The sequence below is a fragment of the Aedes aegypti genome, chromosome 3 (assembly GCF_002204515.2).
Source record: "Aedes aegypti strain LVP_AGWG chromosome 3, AaegL5.0 Primary Assembly, whole genome shotgun sequence".
In the NCBI taxonomy this organism is placed as follows: Eukaryota; Metazoa; Arthropoda; class Insecta; order Diptera; family Culicidae; genus Aedes; species Aedes aegypti.
Genome location: NC_035109.1, coordinates 116,502,188 through 116,520,354, shown reverse-complemented (window position 1 = coordinate 116,520,354; position 18,167 = coordinate 116,502,188). Strand labels below are relative to the sequence as shown.

Sequence of the window (18,167 nt, the reverse complement as noted above, 5' to 3'; positions counted from 1 at the left end):
GAAAGTGTCTCTGGTGCCAATTTTACAAAACGAAACAAAACCGGAAATAAAGAAAAAAATTCCACTATTTCATAAAATTTTTGGATACCTACTTCATTTCGAAAGTTATTTGACGGAACCATTTCAAATATCGCATACCATTATTGGATAGGTACTACCCCACAACGAATCACGGTGTGCAGCATAGCTCCGACTGCTGCTGCTCGAGCGGCCAATATGTGTGTGGGTGCACTCCATCAGCAGCACTCGTCCTTCTCTATGGTCGTCCTATTCGCGCTCACGGAGACACGTGTGCTCGATGGAAAATTCTCACACTTTTCTGTCCCGCAGTGACAAGGAAAGCCCCAGTCAGACGGCAGAGAGCGCGAGTGCCAGAAACCAGAACGGCAGCAAGTAGGAACACGACGGCACACATCGGAAAATGCAGAATTGATTTTACTCGGGACGGTCGATCCTGCAGCAGTGCTAGGTGAAGAAAAATTTTCCTGCCCCAGTTTGTTCGACTGAAATGTGGAGGAAAATTGTGCAAAACGGGATCGAACGTGGATAGGAATCGATCGTGATCGAGTAGAACGTGTGCGAACGGGTGGAAAACGAGAATTTCCGTGGAAAAGAAAACTAGTTTCGGAAGGATCTGCAGAACGTGGAAAAAAGCGCTAGGATCCTTCAGAATGGTGAAGTGGTGAAGAAAAATTCTTCCAGGGATTTGAGGTGGTTTGATGAGGTTTTTGGTGGAGATTAACGGGTCGTAATCAGTTGCGTGCTACAGAGTTGGCTTTACTTGCGTGGAATCAACGCCAGGAAGATGGAAAAAGTATGAAACGGATCTGCTGGTTCTAGTCGAAAAAGGATCCTGGGAAAATTATCCAATTTTCAAACAATTTTCCCATTCCCCGCACAACGGTAGTGTGTCTGTACGTGAGCCTGGCTGGTTGGTGTTGTATTACGGCAATTGCGTCGGTGTGAGTGAGTGTGTCCTACAAAATAAGTGAATGCTGCCGTGCTGGCCAAGTCCTTTCCGTTTGAGTTGAGCACAGTGCTGTTTGGGTATTAAAGCGAAGGCGAAGGCAGACCAAGGCTTGAAAGAGCACGAGAGCAGAAAGGTTATGTGGTAATAAAATAGGAGCAATCGTGTGAAGAGGGTGGGAAGAGCTCTTGGGTGGGGGAAGGATATCCAATCAAGGAGAGAAGAAAAAGTGGCACCAGAAGGAAGCAGTACCCTTAGAGGAGCGAGAAAAGGATTAAAAATTAATTTTAGTTGGCTGCTTGCCAGCGAAAGAGGATAATTCCGACACTGGATGACCACAGCTGCAGCATAGCCTGAAGGCATTCGGAAACGTGTGGAATTCGAGATTGCTGGGGTCGATGGGTATAATAATCGTTATGACAGCATCCAACCTCGCCACCACCGTTGCTACAATCAGTTATGGATCACATTAGTCCGGTGGAACGTCGAAGAGTAACTCTCATCGTGCTGGGAATCAACAATATCGAAGGCAGTAGCAGCGGCTCTGGATACGGCGACGAGCGGCCAACAGCTTCCTTTTTCGTCCGTTGATAGATGAATGTGGATCTGGTTTAAGGTAACTGCTTCAATCACACTTTTTTCCAAATGGCTGGGGAGGGCTTGTCAGAGAGTACCGTTAGATAGGGTGACTTGCAATAGCAGAGAAACCTTCAGCGTATAGACACGATACTAATCAATATTTTTTGTAATATTAAGATTCTTCGTGGTATATTGTTTCGACTATGCAGCAGTTTTCACATCGTGCTCCCCAGAGCACTAAGGCTCTGTTATGCTTTTGAAAGTGCCTACAGATGCTCTTTAATATTTCAAATTTTTGCCTGACAATTTATTCACAAGCTTTTAATTTTCAAGAGCAAAATGTTGGAAAACAAATGAATTGTATACGCAGAAATTATGAACAGTTGATTATTCACTGGTTGTGACCTGTTGTGACCGATCCATCAAATTTCCTGGTCAAAGCACTTTTTAGATCTCTAGATAGGAGTGGTTTTGAAAACGTGACTGATAGCTATTCATCTATATGTAATGCTTGCAAAAAAAGTGGTAGAACTTGCATACAAGTTGAAACCGGGTAGTATACCTATAGGCGATATGTAATAACACCCGATTCTGATTTTGCACGAGGGATGCGTACCGTGCAAAAAAAGTTTTTAGTTCAAAACTTCGAAAACCGTGCAAAAAAGTAACACCATTTCTCGACGTTTCATGCAAAAATAAGGTTTTGGCGGGAAAAATGTATGGAAACTTTTTTTGCACGGCCGTGTAAAAAAAAAATGCGTGCAAAATCAGAATCGGGTGTAAATTGTTGAAAGGCGAGGGATAAGACGAAGACGAATAATAAAAAAATCAGAAACGTAATGATTATAATATAAAAGCGATGATCTGTTGTCATGTGTGCTTATCGATCTATCTGTCCCTATATCCCTTTATACCTTTAATAATCTATCGCTCTATATGTAATGTTTGCATCCAAGATGGCTTGCATACAAGTTATAAGGAGGGTGGTATAGTTTCATAGTAGAAGATGGGGGATGTTATAGGATTAACGGCATGGGAAGTGACGAAACATATTAAGAAAGTCAAAGAAATAATGATAAGAAGAAAATTAGCATTTATTTCAAAAATGTTGGTTTACATTATGAAATCTCACATTTGTTGAAACTTGTATTATCTTTAACCCCTTTACCGGCAGCTTCATTCAAACCTCGATAACTTTATTGTTTCTCGATATTTTTTCAGACTTTTTCAAATGTTCTCAAAAAATTCTTCTAGTTTTAGAGTCTGTATCGATACTGATCATTGGTCAACTGGTTCCTGACATATTCCGAAATTCCTTGGGGGACCGACGCGTAGTTATAACCCACGTAAGTATCTCAGGCTACAGAATTTTTAGCGTATTCGGATATTCACTCTTTGAAACAAAATATTGATAAGAGTGTGTTGTGAATAAATAGGCAATTTGGTACAGCCGTCTTTTAGCAATGTGCATTTAGGTTTTTGGTACAACGCTGGTCAAATAAAGATCTTAAAAACTTCCAAATACATCATATCGTAATTTTCAGATATCTCCAAAAATACTTAACCGATTTGTATGATTTGTTAAGTGTAGCTTTTTATCACCTAGCATTGTAAAGCTCACATTTTATTTTTTGATAAATTGACGTAAAACAAAATGGCTGCCAAAGACATTTTATATGGAGAATGTTAGTCCCCCAAGGAACATCGGAATATCTTAAATCTTAAACCAGATCACTAATGAAAGATATAGTCAAAGATTCTTAAATTAAAAGAGTTTTTTGAGAACATGTGAAAAAATTGTGCAAAAATATGGAAAAACAGAAAAAGTTATCAAGGTATAAATATTTTTATTGCGGTAAAAAATGAAGCTGCCGGTAAAGGGGTTAACCGAGGATTGTAGGCGCGGCAAAGTAAGCAACCCAGTGGGGTAGAATGCACAAGCCAAAATTTATATACAAAGTAAACGTCGTTCGTTTAAAATTTTATCATTCAATAATATTATTGTACTTCCAACTATAATTTGATTGAATAATTTAAATACAGGGTGCTTATTACACCGCGGAAAAGGTTTTTGTCTCAAGCAGAGCTGTGCACTTCATTTGAAGTCGCTGAATCCATTTACTTTTTTTAAAATGTCACAGCAAGTCTGGTATATTGCTGGTAAAATACATTATTCATCTCTTTCAATCAACATGCATGCAAGTTTTCCACATTGTATGCATTGATTCATGTGATCAATTCGCTATAGAAACCAGTTTTTGAGTGCTAGAGAATACGAATGATCGAAATTTGTAATACTTTCGTAATATAAAATGTACTTTTTGATTTGGAAAAATATCTGGCTATGTGAAAAAATAACGTGTTTTGTGTGGAGGATGCAAGCATGTTCAAAAATACGATTAAATCAACATTAAAGCTAGGTATGCTGTTCCGCTCAAGAAAAGTAAAAATTTCTGCCCAAGAAATGGTCAAGATATTTTCTACAGTGAGCTCCATTTGAATGGACATTTCTTTTCAACTGCGTACTGTGATCAAAGAAAAATGCTTTTCTTGAGCATTTCTTGCAAGAAATTTCCCACGCATCGAGATAGGCGATTACTTTTCTGTTGAAGTGCATACTTCGCTTAAATCGTGAAATTTAAATCAAAATAAGTCTCATACAAAATATTTAATTTAATTTTGCATGCTAAGTTGATTGAATTAACAAAAAGCTCAACAAATTATAGTTTAAATTTTATTTATATTATCAGTATTTTATACAACTTTGACGTCCTGTAGCCCATTTGTGTTTGAGATGCTAGAACTTTTCTAAGAACGGCTGCTGATTCAGCTATCCAAACTTCACTGGAGACAAAAAATATGGTATGCAAAAAAATCTCAATTCAAACCTCAAATGGATCAGCTTGCTTAATCAGAAAAAAAAAAGAATTATTCCTTCAAATTTGAATTAAATGTTTGAATCTAGGTTCGAATGAAAAATTGAAAATGTATAAACATGTTGCCAACAATTTCATTCTGTAATATTTGAATAAATTTGAGGCTGTCAAAAATTCCGGATTTCAAAAAGAATCCCAAAATTAAATAATTGCTTCGCGCAACAATTTTATTATTAAAAGTGCACCGCAACTCACAATCTCTAAAAATCCCTGGGTCATTGAATTACCCAAATTTGAGTAACACGTATTTCGTATTTTACCCGCAGTTGTGTTGTTCTGCCTCTATCGCAAGAGAAATGTTGTCAGAGAGAGAGATTAGTCGACTCAGCGATAAAAATCAGTAAAATAAGCTAAATTTGGATTTTTTTGGATTTGCCTAAATTTAGTTGCTTCAACCCACTAATGAGACTTTGAAAGCTGGGTAAAAAATTGCACCGAGTTAGATTTTATCGCTGTTATCAAACGAAAACTATCTTCTGACCTACGTATATGTTAGTATAGCCTAATTTTGACTAGCTGATTTGAGTAAAAAAAGTCAAATTCAAGTTACAAATATGGATATTGTTAAACATATTATGCTTTAGCTGGAAGTCAATTACTTGTTTCCTGTTTTATCGTAAGAAAGGCATTTACATCGTTCTCCGTTCAATTCTAACGGTAAATATGTAAAGGTAAACGTATTTACTTAAAGTTACAGTATTGATTAGTTTTCAATGTCTGATAAAAGTTCCAAGTACCTAACAATAAAACATAGATAAATCAAAACTGTTCATACGGGATAACTTGCAACAGCCTCTTTAGCTTAAAAAGTTCTCAAAATTATCTATAGTCTCGTAAAATCAATACAGTCAACCCTCCCTTACTCGATATTTCGTATCTCAACATCGAGTTTGAGAACCATAGCAAATATTGCATTTCACGGATTATTTTGATTCTAATTACTTATTTTCAATAGTATCAGGAGTATTTCTGCATCACAGACTATTTTATTTTCAATGAAATTAGGGCTGTTTCAGGGGTCAATTTGTTTCCTCGTTTCAAAGAGAGAGAGCAATGGCGCTTAAACCAAAGCTCTTTAGTTAGGACACATGGTGGACATTCCTGTGCCTGGAAGACAAGCGCATGGAGTGACATTAAATTTCTTTGTATTGGCACTACCAACAAATTAAATCCAGTCATATCACTCGCTTATTGTGAATCTTATACTAGGGGCAATTAATATCCCTAATATGTCTTATATTCATGAAATAAACTTCACGTTTAACAAGTAGTACAACGATGACATGTAGTGATTTTTTTTCTTAAATTTGAATATAAAAGGCTTGTAAATATGGTATAGCACAAACCGAAATTTTTTTAATACCACTTAAAAAATTATTTCACTTAAAATACCCTATTTTTGAAAATCAATATTTATAGCGACGACTTGAATTGGTTTGGATTCAATTAATCCATTAAACACATATATTTAGAAACCAGCTTTTTAATTACACTCAATTTGGTTTGACAAAAAATACAAAAACCTTACTTGTAACAACTGTCTATTTTCTGTAAATCTTGATTCATCAAGTGACATTAGGGTGGTCCAACAAAAACGGAAATATTTTTGTAAAGTTTTATGATTTTAAAGTTGGCACTTTGAAGTGTTCTAGGATGTTGTTTTTTGTTTAATTTTAAACAGATTTGCCGAAGATGCCAATCTTGTAAGTCTATTGTAGCTCTTGCTATGACGTTTTCAATGATGCAGGGTAGGGTAATCCATGAAAAAATATATTTTGTCCACCACTTTTTTATTTCAAATTCTAACAAAATTACGTCTTCTACAAAGTTTTAGGATTTGAAAGGCACCTTTTGGTGAAAGAATTAAGTGATTCTATTCATTCGTTCATAATTTTACTGTAAATCCTCCAATATTCTCTAGAGATACAATATACCATTAATACCTCTAAGTTATACCTTTAAGATACTGCACAAATTGCATCCCCGTTTTTGCCCCTTTTTAAGATATTGATGTTTGCAAATATGATTTTTTGAATAAAAATGGCATATCTCATAAACGAATAAATATTATCACATAATTCTTTCACCGAAATGTGCGTTTCAACTAGTTCCAAAACTTTGTAGAAGACGTAATTTTTATAAAAATTTAAATAATAAAGTTATGGGCAAAATATCAATTTTTCATGGACTACCCTACCCTGCATCATTGAAAACGTCATAGCAAGGACTACAGTAGACTTATAAGGTTGGCGCCTTCGGCTTGCTCAAAATTAGACAAAGAACAACGTCCTGGAACACTTCAAAGCGCTAACTTCAAAATCATAAAAGTTGGCAAAAATAATTCCGTGTATTGTTGGACCACCTTAATGTCACTTGATGTCAAAATGTAGTCCTCATCATATGTAACAGTTTTGTCAAGATACTTTTGTTCTAAAAAATCATCTTCATAATCAAAATATGTTTTTCCTCCTAATTTTGCGGTCTGGCCCAATGTGCATTTGGGTAGATGTCATATCATCATAATCTTCCCTTTCCTCGTAATGGAGAAAATGGGCGTGGCCGGCAATGGAAATTGTCATGTCCTTATTTCTCTGGCTTTCGATTGAACAGTTATTTCATCCAAAATAGTTTTTTATAAGTAATTGGAACAAGCGGAGTAAAGTATTTAATGTGACAGTTTTCAGTATGCAACCTATGGAATACTCTGTTACAACACAACGTAACATCGTTGCACTGATTTAGTTTTGTTCTGCAACTCGAAAACTTCATTACTAAGTGGTCAATTCAATATCGAGTTATGAAGAGTTGACGGTAAAAACTAAAAAACAACGTTATTCGACTGTGTATCGAAAAAAAAAACTTTTGTATCTCATTTATGTAGTGCAAAGCATTTGAAAAGTATTAAATCTTATTATTCAAACAATACATTTTCTGGCATCCTCAAGAAGCTGCGATCAAAATATATTCACATCCGCACCAAGTGTACCATGTACGAAACGCTCATAAGGCCGGTAATCGTCTACGGGCATGAAACGTAGACGATGCTCGATGAGGACTTGCAAGCACTTGGAGTTTTCGAACGTCGAGGGCTTAAGACGATCTTTGGCGGTATGCAAGAAAACGGTGTGTTTCGTCGAAGGATGAACGATGGGCATGGCATGTTGCATTGTTGCATGAATGCCGGACAGCAACCTGTTCGCTTCGGATCCGGTTGGTACAAGAAGGCGTAGTGCGCCGCGAGCTAGGTGGGCGGATCAAGTGTGTATCGATTTGGCGAGCGTGGGGTAGAAGCGAGGATGGAAAGATGCGGCCACGGACCGAGTATTGTGCCGTGATATTGTTGATTTAGTGACCTGTTTAGATGTTAACTAAATAAATGAAGATTTTTTTATAATTTGAGCAAGGTTTATGCTCAAATTTGGAAGATGTCCATCAATGATGATGAAAATCAATTGCGGCCAAGAAACATCAATTATATATTTCAACGCAGGTTTTCCTGCATGTTCAAGGTATATTCTTGGTATAAAAATCTGCTATATAGCCGGTAGTTGTTGCTCGCATGATCAAATTGTTGTTTGACATGTTGGCATCTAGTTCTGCAGAACTTCTGTAAAAAATTTGACCTAATTCGTTTAAGCTTCTTCAAGCGAGCTTTAGTCCAGGGAGGCTTGGGAGCAGGTCTACGAACAGGAACGTAATCGGACATTGTCCTTGTAATCAGGTGATTAAAGAGGTTCACGGCGTCGTCTTAGTTCGGGGTAGATTCTATAATGGTCCAGTCAATTTCTCCGAGGGCTTCGTTCAGACCAATGAAATCGGCCTTTCTCAAATTCAAACCACATTCGTTTGACATATCTTCAAGAATCAAACGAGACGGAATTTTTACTTCCACGGTAAACACAGGATGGTCAGCATCAAGATGAACTAAAGGTTCAACTGCCTCTAATAATTCACATTGGTTTATTATAGAATCAGTGACCAGGGCTAAATCAAGAATCCGCCCATTTTGATTAACAATTCCATTGATTTGATTTAAACCGCTCAGACCGAATACATCAAGAAGTGTGGCGCATTGAGTCGAAATGTGCGATTCTAATGGGTTGATTTGCAAACGATTTCTTGTTGAATAGTTCCAAACAAGTGCGAGAGAGGGCAAAGCGTTCGAATGCTTCCTATTTTTTGCATTTGCTTTCTATTCATTTAACGTGATGATGCATTGAAACCAAACCTCGAATTTTCAAGAGTACAAATCTAGAGAACCAGTCAACCGTTTGTGCTGAAAATGCTACTCACTGGTCACTTGCTGGTGGTGACCAATCGATTAGATTTTCAGCACGAACGGTTGTCAGGTTCTCTAGATTTGTGCTCTTGAAAATTCGAGGTTTGGCTTCGATGCATTTTTCCTTAAAGCGTTGCACTATCGTCTATAGTACTTTGAAGTTGAAAAATGTAGAAAGCTACCCACTTTGACGGTATGTGCCATTATTGGTTGGTGGAACATACCACACACGATACTAGAGGAAACTTGAAACGTTAACGAAGCTCTGCGCTAAAGGGACCAGATGATTAATGGGTCCCCAATCGGGGGGTTTCACCCGTTGTATCCTGTGGATCGGTTCCGTATCATTAACACCAATAAAGCATCTGCAGGTCAGCGATTATCTGTTGCGCACGTGTAAGGAGGTGTATAGCGTACGTTGAGCTTCGAGATCTAATCAAGCGATAATGTTGCGGATGGAAAGATGGATAATTGGGTTGCGGTGCATAGTCAATGAATTTGGGTAATGACCTTGATAGTTTTCCTTTTTTTAAAGAGCTCTAGTGAAAAGTTTTAAATTTCTGTTAATGAGTGGATAAGGACAATTTATAAACGTGTTGTATTTAGCCTCAATGATCTCAATGTAATTTTTGAGAGTTATATTTTTATCTAGCATGAGCCCTAGATACTTAACTTCATCTGACCAATTTATTGGAACTCCTCTTAACATGACAATATGTCTACTTCTTCTTCTTTTTGGCGCTACGTCCCCACTGTGAGCACTTCCACAGTTATTAACTGAGAGCTTACTTTGCCAATAACCATTTTTGCATGTGTATATCGTGTGGCAGGTACGAAGATACTCTATGCCCTGGGAAGTTGAGAAAATTTCCAGCCCGAAAAGATCCTCAACTGGTGGGATTCAAACCCACGACCCTCAGCTTGGTCTTGCTGAATAGCTGTGCGTTTACCGCTACGGCTATCTGGGCCCCAACATGTCTACTTGAAGGTTTCAAATAAAGAGCTTTTGGTTTATGTGGGAATATTATTAGTTGAATTTTGTTATGGAGATATCTTCCATTCTTACAAGTATGAAGAAAAAATATTCAAACTATTTTGCAATCGACTACAGATGACACGCAAGCTTCGTTCATTGGTGGAAAGGCTTGTGTTATCCGCAAACAAGGATTTTTGACATCCCTGTGGTAACTCAGGTAAGTCAGATTAGAAAATATTGTGTAATATTGGTATAAAAATTCTGGCTTGAGGAACACCAGCTTTTACACGAAGTATTTCAGATATGGAGTTTTGATACTTAACCTGAAGTGTACGATTTGACAGATAACTTTGGATTATTATAACAATGTGTGTTGGAAAATTAAAGTTTTTTATTTTTACAATCAAGCTTTCATGCCAAAAACTGTCAAATACTTTTCCTATGTCTAGAAGAGCAAAACCAGTAGAATAGCCTTCAGATTTATTGGAAAAATTGTGAAAAACGTTTCTTGATTTCTTTCTGCAAATTCTGCCATATAACATTGATAGCAGGATCGCGAGTGCGTTGAAAGTGCCTTCTCCTCACGTGTTTAAGACGGATCAAGAGTTTATGAATCACGAATTGAAATTTTCACATTTTGGAATTGCAATGCTCCTGGCTTCAACAATAGAATTTGTTAAAGTTTCAAGAGCATTGTCAATATCAAGTGTTGTTTGTAAAACAAATTTTAACATCAAGACTAGAGTCAACATAAGTTTCATATATATTCCAGTCCACAGTGGGACGGATAGGGGTTTTAGGAGGAAAGATGGAACTCACGCCTTCAATTGCAATTTTTCGTAAAATGATGTTCTACAAAGTTGTTTCTAATATAAAAACAATTTTTTTGGTCGGAACGAAAATTAGGGTGGCCCTGTGTAAAAAAAGATAACCATTAAAACTTTTTTATTTTAAGGAATATTGACATAGCTTGTTCAACAAAGTTGAAGATCGGAGAATTTTAAGCTGATTTGATAAAAAGTTTTTTCCTAGCTCAAAAATTGACCGTTTTAGAGCATTTTTCGCTATTGATGTAGGGTGGCCCTTCAAAAATAGGTTTTTGTATTATATTTTTTTTTTATTTTTAGATATCTCATCAAAGTTGTCATTCCTTCATCTTTAGACGATTGAGACGCATATTTTAAGGCCTATACAATTTTGTCGGTGAATAGTTATAAACATTTTTCATGAAAAACAAACGTTTTTTTTTTCATGTAAATGTAGTTGGGGCAAAAAAAGATTTTTATTTTTGCATGACGATTATTATCTTTCAACTTTAAATCGAAATAAAAAAACTAACTTAATTCATATTCTTATATACGTACTTCCGAAAAGAGTCAAAGGAGCTCAGCAATATAAATAAGGAGAAAAGTTTTTTGAAAATATCTTCTAAATTTACCTCACGGTTGAATTTCCTGACATGGCTCATCCCAAACTTCCGAATACTTCTGTTCTGGGATTTGCCGGGCCCTTTGGGAAACATTCTGATTGGAAGTAACGAATGCTCAATTACTAGTAATTTGTCCAGCGTAGGAGATATATCGTATCTGGAACGGTATATTACTAGAGTACGATTTCTGATTATGACGCTGACTTTCAAGGTTAGATTAAGAAGAATAACTATATGCATTATTTAATCATGTTTGAATGCTTTGATTAATTAAGGCTATAATTTAGAGATAGCCATGCCTGAAAATTGAACATTATAGTAAATTTGGGAGTTCCTTCAAAAATCTGTTAGTAATGGTTACTAATATATGAACCAGTCATATCATTAGCAAACAGATCCGCCGAAGTATAATACGATTATTCACATTTTTAAGCTGACAAACACTATCGTCATGTCAACACAATTTATTTTGTTTTCCCAACTATACAAACATATAAACATGTTTTTTTTTGGTTATCAAAAAGTCTTCAACTTATCATCAGAAAAAATTGTATCAATATTCTTTTTTTTTTTGGCATCGCGTCCCTACTGGAACAGATCATACTTCTCAGGTTATTGCTGTTAGGAGCACTTCCACAGTTATTAACTGAGAGCTTTCTTTGTCATATTTTTCATTTTGCATTCGTATATCGTATGTATTAGTATCGATGATACTTTATGTCGAAGGAAGTAAATTAAATTTTCATTACGAAAAGACTCTTGTATCCATTTTTTTCCATTAGCTATATCTTTTATGTTTGCGTTTCAATTAGTCTTGAAAGTAATGGGAAGACAATTTTACTAAGAAACTTGAAATAATAAAAATTAAACACAATAAAAACATTTTTTGATGGGCCACCCTACATCAATAGCGAAAAATGCTCTAAAACGGTCAATTTTTGAGCTAGGAAAAAACTTTTTTTATCAAATCAGCTTGAAATGTTTCGATCTTCAACTTAGTAGAACAAACTATATCAATATTCCGTAAATTAAAAAAGTTTTGATGGTTATCTTTTTTAACATAGGGCCACCCTAATTTTCGTTCCGACCAAAAAAATTGTTTTTATATTAGAAACAACTTTGTAGAACATTATTTTTACGTAAAATCACAATTGAAGGCGTGAGTTCCATCTTTCCTCCTAAAACCTCAATCCGTCCCACTGTGCAGTCGGCTTGAAAATAATTGAAAGTGGAGCTGATAGGATTGAGAATCGCTTCATGAGATATTTGAAACGAAACAGCGACATGATCAGGATAAAAATCAGCATGTGTAACTAATTGGCTGCAAAGTTGACTAGAGTCAGTTAAGACCAAATCAATCGTAGATGGATTACTAGAAGAGGAAAAACACGAAGGGCTATCAGGGTATTGAGTTGAGAAGTATCCTGAAGAAAGTCAGCAATGACAATAAATGTTGACTTATTGCGAGTCAATTTTCGCAAGTCAGTTTGGAGCAAATTAACTTGCTGTCCAGAGCATTGAAAAGGCAAATAGGCAGTTATGAAAGTATATTTACCAAGCTGTGTTTTAACAGAAACACCTAAAGTTTCATAAACTTTAGTTTCAAATGACGAAAACACTTGATGTTTTATACACCAATGAATGATCATTGCAACTCCGCCACATGCTCCATCAAGTCGATCATTACAATAAACAATAAAATTAGGATCTCTTTTGAGTTTGGATTCAGGTTTTAAATAAGTTGCAATAATAACTGCTATATGTATGTTATTAACTGTTAGAAAATTAAACATCTCGTCCTCTATACCATTCAAAAAACGAGCATTCCAATTTAAAATATTTAAATTATTGTTTATTGAATCCATTAGAAAAACGTGATCCAATAACAATTTGATTAGTAAATTTTAAACCAACTTGGACTGCTTCAGTCATAGTGGTGGCTTTGAACAGTACATCAATCATTAGATTTAATTATTCAGTAAGAAAACTAAAATCAGAGGAAGACATATCACTTGAAGTGGGTTCTTCTTCTTCTTCCTGGCGTTACGTCCCAACTGGGACAAAGCCTGCTTCTCAGATTAGTGTTCTAATGAGCTCTTCCACAGTTATTAACTGAGAGCTTTCTATGCCGATTGACCATTTTTGCATGTGTATATCGTGTGGCAGGTACGAAGATACTCTATGCCCTGGGAATCGAGAAAATTTCCTTCACGAAAAGATCCTCGACCAGCGGGATTCGAACCCACGTCCCTCAGCATGGTCATGCTGAATAGCTGCCCGTTTACCGCTACTGCTATTTGGGCCTGAAGTGGGTACATTATCTAATATTTTCCCGTTAGAATTTTCGGTTGAAGAAGAGGCGGAGTAGAAGCTTCCTATGGCAGCAGGGTTTTTTTTTCCATTTGATTAGAAACAATTAGAATGGGTACTCATAGTATGAATAGGGGAGGAATTCAAATAACCTGCAACGATATCGGCAAAGGATTTTCCTTTGGTAGATACATTCGAAATTGAAAGATTCGAACGGCTACCCGACGGATTAAAATTAGTTTGTGAATGAGCATGATTATGATCTACCTGATGGGTATGATTCCTAATCAAGCGATCGTTAACTGAAGAATGAGCATTGCTCGACACTCTACCAGGCAAATTCCGGAAACGACCGTTATCGTAACGGATATTACTGTTCATCTGCCTGGCACGAGCCTCGATGACTCGCACACGCGAAAGGCAATCCCAAAAAATTGACTTATGATTTTCCCCGAATTTAGAGCATGTAAACTTGGTGGTATCTTACTTCACTGGACAGACGTCCTTAGCGTGAGAAGAACCTCCGAAAATCATGCATTTTGAATACATGCGGCAATTTTTTGTACCATGACCCCACATTTGGTACCGACGGCACTGAGTGGGGTTCTGGTAATTTCCTCCAGGTTTCTGGAAATGTTCCCATGTCACACAGAAATCGAACATAAGTCTAGCTTTTTCTAAAGCTTCAATATTATTTATATCTATTTTGTTACAGTGAACTAATTAATATTCTTGAGAAAGCAATAACCGAACAATGCCAGATTAGGTTCTCTTTTTCATAATGATTACTTGGACTGGGGAAAATCCAAGTAAATCATTTATTCCATTTTTGATTTCTTCAGGTGACTTATAGTCACTTGAGAGACCTTTCAAGACAACATTGAACAAATGTTCAGTTTGATGTGCTTCTTCTCTTCAAGATGTTTGAGAAGAAGTTCGCGATATTTAAGATTTTCCGGCAAAACGCGACAGTCTCCTTTCTTTGCGATTTGGAAGGAAACCTTGATTCCCCTATGGAGTTCAAGATCTCCTGCCTAAATCCCCCAAATTCGGAACAACTGACCACGATAGGCGGCACTCTTTGCTTCCTCACTTGAATCAAAGAGCCTGGGCTAGAGGCTGCTTCGATTTGGTGTTCGGAAAATTTGAATTGATTGCTCATTTCGATACAATTATTCATTTCATCCTTGGAAGAAAGTTCGCATTCCGGGGAAACGTCCTTTTTTCCATTCTTGCCACGTTTAGTGACAAATTAAATCCCAATTTTTTGGAAGGAAGTTGTGAATTCAGAGATTCACCCTTCCTTTTGTTTGTAGTTGCAACCATATTTAATGAATAAATGAAAGAAGACGAGACCTCATAAGAGGTTTTTTCCCCAAGAAGGATTACCACCGCTAGCTTTCGCCAACGGGTCCAACGAAAAATCGAAGGCACGGGTCCAAACAAGAATCGTAAAGGGATCAATAGTAGAAAAAAATAGTTCTGAAAAGTACTGTTTTAGTAGCACTGCAAAATACCGTTTTTAATTTTAGCACTGAAAAGTACTGTTTTTAGCACTGAAAAGTACTGTTTTATTGCTTTAGGAAGTTTTTAAAAAACTTCCAAAAGCAGAGAGAATTCGTGTACGCACAGCACGAAGGTACGATGCGCACTGAACGCGGCATGCTTTGTGAACAAAGTGTAAGTGGAATGTTTTCGGCTTTTGAATTACTCTATGTGATTACATGTTCGCCACATCGTAATCTAACAAAAACGAACGAAAATTGCCTATCATTACCTAACAAAGTAAGTGTTATTTCGTTTCTGCCTACCAACAATGCTCCAACTACCGAGTCAGCAATGACAGAGCAAAATCTTAACAATTCTACCTTCACCTTCGCAACACTTGTGAATGAAAACTTTCTCTGGATCAATTGCTATTATTTAAAAATACATAATTTGTAAACATATATGCGATAAACATGCACAACAGATGGATTCAAATATGTAATGGAATGATTATATATGAATACTCTGTATAATAAAAAAAAAGTATGTCAAAAATAACATAATTTTCTGAACTAAACTCACTCAATTTGTACATTATTTCAAACTATTGTGTGAGACACGCATAAAGTGTAATAAGTTTCTTAAAATTTGCAAACAGTTTTTTTGTTAACAAAAGAGATTGTCAATTGGATTTCAATAATAGATCAAAACTGTATTCACCAGATCGAATAACATATTAGAAAAATTCATTGAATTCTCGAGATCGTTCCATTACATTGCTATCTTGGGCCCAGATAGCCGTAGCGGTAAACGTGCAGCTGTTCAACAAGACCAAGCTGAGGGTCGTGGGTTCGAATCCCAACGGTCGAGGATCTTTTCGGGTTGGAAATTTTCTCGACTTCTCAAGGCATAAAGTATCATCGTACCTGCTACACGATATACGCATGCAAAAATGGTCAATGGCATAGTAAGCTCTCAGTTAATAACTGTGGAAGTGCTCATAAGAACACTAAGCTGAGAAGCAGGCTCTGTCCCAGTGGGGACGTAACGCCAGAAAGAAGAAGATTATGCTTGTTACATTGCGGATAACATAGGATTGGGAATCAAGACCGGAAATCTGTAAGAAACACATTGGCTTGAGCGGGAACCAATCAGTCACTCAGTTTGGGACACGTTCACAATGTCTCTACTTCATCAGTTTCGAAGTATAGGTGAGAAACCCTAGCATACACTCGGTCTTATGCTGAGATTCTCATCTTCTCTTTCACTCACCGAATGAAGTTGCTCGACTTCCGCAACAATTCCAGAATGGAATATACACAATGATAACGGTCACGACACTCACTCGTGCGGATTCTACATTGATGCAATTATAACGTAGATCTGGGAAGAAGCTTATACATAACGATAGATAAGATTTGATATACACTCGCAGCTTGTCCTAATTCAAAGTGCTTGTGCACGAACGATGTAGGCCAAACCAGTCTCTACGATGGTTGCTCTCGATTCCAAAACATTTCCACCGATAATCACATCTAGAGATACGTAACTAAGGTATAGATGCAATTTGTCCTTCTCTGTTGGCCGAATGCCACAAACATCCATCGGAAACAGTGCCTTCCGTCCGAAGGGATGTCTAAAAATAGACATAATTCTTACGCTTGTTGGGAACCCTGCACGCCACATTCCAACTGGTAAAGCCGTATCTCTTTTTTCGGTGGTGGAGTTCTCACAAAGGTACAATTTCCTCTCGATTTGATGGTATTCAATTGCCATCATCCGCGCCCCGCTAGTCAGCTTCCCCTGCAGCGTTGTGCGGCGCCCCCCATTGGGAGTGACAACGATAAGCTACAAAAAAAAGAACCACTCTGACAATGGGTTTAACCTCTTGCTCGTGTATGCTTTCGCCGATACTTTCCGAGGTTTATTCCACCTTGAACAATTCAATCGCACAGATAATTGGGAAATTTAAGAAGAGGAGCTTTTGGCTAAGGGCATAATAATAGACGGAAACCTTGTTGGAGTGTAATCGGATTGTTTGGGCCTCGTTTAGTTTTTGAGTCGTCCTTCGTATACGGTGTATTTTGAGTGTATTGCAAGAGAACGAAGACGAACCAGCGAAGCAAAATAAGCTAAGTGGAAAATCTTCATTTATAGATTAAATGAGAACGTTTAAATATTAATAAAAAAAAGGGTAAAAAAAGTCAGAAATCGTAATCGTGTCTTCTATGTTTAAAAAACAGCATATCCAGATTACAAACCTTCGGATTTGATTAAAAGTTTCAAATTTAATAAAAAACTTTCTGCTTGAAAAAATAATCAAATCCACAAACATAAACGCCTAAAAGTTGATGTGCAAATCCAAATCGTTCATTTACGTAGGATTTTCGTTAAAAAGACACGGACACCGTCTTCAGCCATTTAGCTGATAGACTGTAACTTGACACTAGTAAACTAAAGTGAAATGATGAAATATTCTCTTGAAATAGCTTTCCAAAAAGTTTACTTATTGTGAAAAGCAGCTGATTGATCAATAACTATAGGCTTCGGCAATATTTTTATTCGGTTTTGAAATAAGATTGATTTTTTTAGTATTATTTTTGAAATAAGATTGTACAATTTTTAACCTTCCACTCTGAATCTATCACAATCGATCTATCCGTTCATGGGATTTTCTTAAACCAGAGATGGACAATAAAAAACCGTTTCCCTACGCTTCCATTCTTCCATCTTTTGAGTCTGCTAACCAAAATCAAGCCTGACATAAAATTACCTTACCCCTATACCTTCCCGCATGAACTGGCGTAGATGCAGGGGCATATCCGATCTATTGTAGGGCAGTTTAAAATGCAAAATTTTCGTCAGAAACGTATTTCGACTGTGCCACTGGGCGTTGCATGCTAGTCTGTTGTCTAATGTGGTGCTTCCTTCAAAGGACCAATCGTCCACTGGAGGCATTGACGTGTCATTGTCGGTGTCTTTAAAAATCGAGAGCTCAAATTTTAAACATCAATGACGGCGCCGGCCACGTCCTTACGGTCATCGGGGAAGGGAAGGAATGGTAGTTAGACAACTATTGTTACTAGAGACCAAAGAAACTTCTGCGTCAGTTCCCGAGGAGGAAAGAATAAATCGCAATAACTTATGCGTATCATAGATTGATATTATACCATAATAAGGTATTGTTCAGTTGTCAATACCTC

At 36.8% G+C, this 18,167-nt stretch overlaps 1 protein-coding gene across 10 annotated transcripts in view; it reads left to right on the top strand.

The window, feature by feature from the left end:
* Positions 1–349: 349 nt before the first annotated feature.
* LOC5564344 (voltage-dependent calcium channel type A subunit alpha-1) overlaps positions 350–18,167 on the top strand; it is a 129,697-nt gene continuing 111,879 nt past the window's right edge. For all 10 annotated transcript variants that reach the window (XM_021848480.1, XM_021848479.1, XM_021848483.1 and 7 more), the window contains exon 1: positions 350–1,583. The gene's annotated coding sequence lies outside the window, so the exon portion shown is untranslated. The remainder of the gene's footprint in view (positions 1,584–18,167) is intronic.